The 1885-nt window shown below is 63.8% G+C and overlaps 1 pseudogene; it reads right to left on the bottom strand.

Moving 5' to 3' along the window:
- The window catches only part of LOC102248899, a 3083-nt pseudogene extending 1623 nt beyond the window's left edge, over nucleotides 1–1460 (bottom strand).
- Between the last annotated feature and the right edge of the window lie 425 nt (nucleotides 1461–1885).

The raw sequence follows: 1885 nt of genomic DNA, 5'->3' as shown, positions 1-1885 counted from the left end.
ACCTGGGCCTGCTCAGGGGGCGCAGGCGGCGGAGGAGGCCGTGGACAGCGCTCTGGAGACCGGTCCGGAGAGATGTCTTCCGGGCCTGCGGCGTAGCCCTCAGATATCAGCTGCGACCCGAGGCTTCGGAAGCTTCTGGCTTCTACCCGCTCAGGGGTCCGCTCCTCAGGAGAGTCCCGGGAAGCAGCTTCTTTTCCCTCTTCTTCCTCATCACCAAGCTCGCCACACAGCTGCCCGGCCAAGAGAGGTGCAAGCCCCAGAGCCTGCAGTTGGCCCAGGGCCCCTGGATCATAGAAGAAGCGCTCAAGGGCAGCCACGACACAAGGGTGCCAGGCGCTGGCATGAGGATCCCGCAAGAGTCCCATCAGCAGCTCCAAACCACCAGCATCCCGCAGCCGGGCTCGGTTGATGGCCTCCCGGCAAAGTAGGCACACAGCCTGCACCAGGGGCTGCTGGGAGGCTGGGCCCGCCCCACCGGGACCTCGGCGTTGCTGGAGCTCACCCAGTAGCACCTCCACACCACCAGCATTGCCCAGGGCAGGCCGTACCAGGTCCTGGGCACACAGGTTGGCAAGGATCAGGATAGCTGACTCGCGGACTGTCCTTTTGGGATGGGAGGCTAGACTGACCAGTGGGCCTAGTCCTCCACCCAGACTTAGCTGCTCAGCACAGGCACGGGAGCAGCCTCGACTCAGCTCTAGGAGGGCACGGACTAGGGCCAAGGTCAGCGCAGGGTCTGGGGCAGCAGCCAGAAGCTCAGCCAGTGGGCGCACTGCTCCCTGCTGTGCCAGGGCCAGGCGGTGCTGGGGGGAGTCCGCCAGGTTGCCGAGGGCGCGAATCACGCTCTGCAAGCAAGGTGAGTCCTGGTAGGCCGTCAGGCTCTCAATGAGGAGGGGAACAGCACCAGCAGAATGGATGTCCGCACAGCTCTCAGCTTCCATGGCTAAATTGCCCAGGGCACGGGCCGCTCGGTTCTGGATGCTGTCTGTCTTCCCACACTCCAGAATAGTCACCAAAGACAGAATGCCTCCGAGTCTGCGCACTTCAGTCCGGCACGCCCTTTCGGTACAGCAGTCGGCTAGGATGCTAAGCACCAAGTCCAGGGTGGACAAGGATGCAGAGGAGGGGGAGGGGCAGGGGCCAGCCGAAGCCGCCGACTGGATGGACGAAGGGGCGGAGCCGGGGCCAGCCAGGGACGGGGCGGGATCCGCTGCAGCTGGAGATGCTCGCCGCAGCAGCACCAGAAGGGGGTGGAGCCCGCCGCGTGCCCGGAAGCGCTCGATTCCTCCCGCGGCCTTGAGGTGGCGCGTGTGGAGAGCTAAGAGCGCACGGCCCAAGGGTGTCTCGTTGATAGCTGTGTCCTTTGTCCCACCTAGACCCTCCCTGGCCGCCGCCGTCAGCTGCGCGAGGCAGGAAGAGAGCGAGTCCGAGTCCGTAGGGGTTGGTTTCGCAGATGCCATCTTGGCTCAGGCCTAAGGCTGCGCCCCCGTCTGGCCTCTGTTCTGAGGGAGCAGAACTGGAACAGAGGGATGTAGCCAAGTACCTCCTCTCTGAGGCTTTTTAAATAGCGCCACCGCAGTTAGTAAGCAAGCCGGAAGTTGTAGTTCTCGGTCCCGGGACTCTGACTCTTGCACAGTCGCGAAAAGCACTTCGAGGGCAGGAGTTATCTAATGGTTGCGCGGGCCCAGGCGGTGCGTGCGGTGCATGCTTGGATGGGTAGTCCACGCCAGTTTACACGCCCGGTCTTGCAGACGACCGTGGAGTCTCAGTATCGTGCTGCACCTGGTGATGTGGGTAGGCCGCCCCCAGGGTGTCTTCGCAGCGACCACCTTCTCCTTTGGGCTCGTCTCGCTGGTACCGAAGTCGGCTCTGAAGCAGAGAATCC

Source organism: Myotis brandtii, unplaced genomic scaffold (genome assembly GCF_000412655.1).
Source record: "Myotis brandtii unplaced genomic scaffold, ASM41265v1 scaffold151, whole genome shotgun sequence".
In the NCBI taxonomy this organism is placed as follows: domain Eukaryota; kingdom Metazoa; phylum Chordata; class Mammalia; order Chiroptera; family Vespertilionidae; genus Myotis; species Myotis brandtii.
This window is presented reverse-complemented; position numbering and strand designations above follow the sequence as displayed.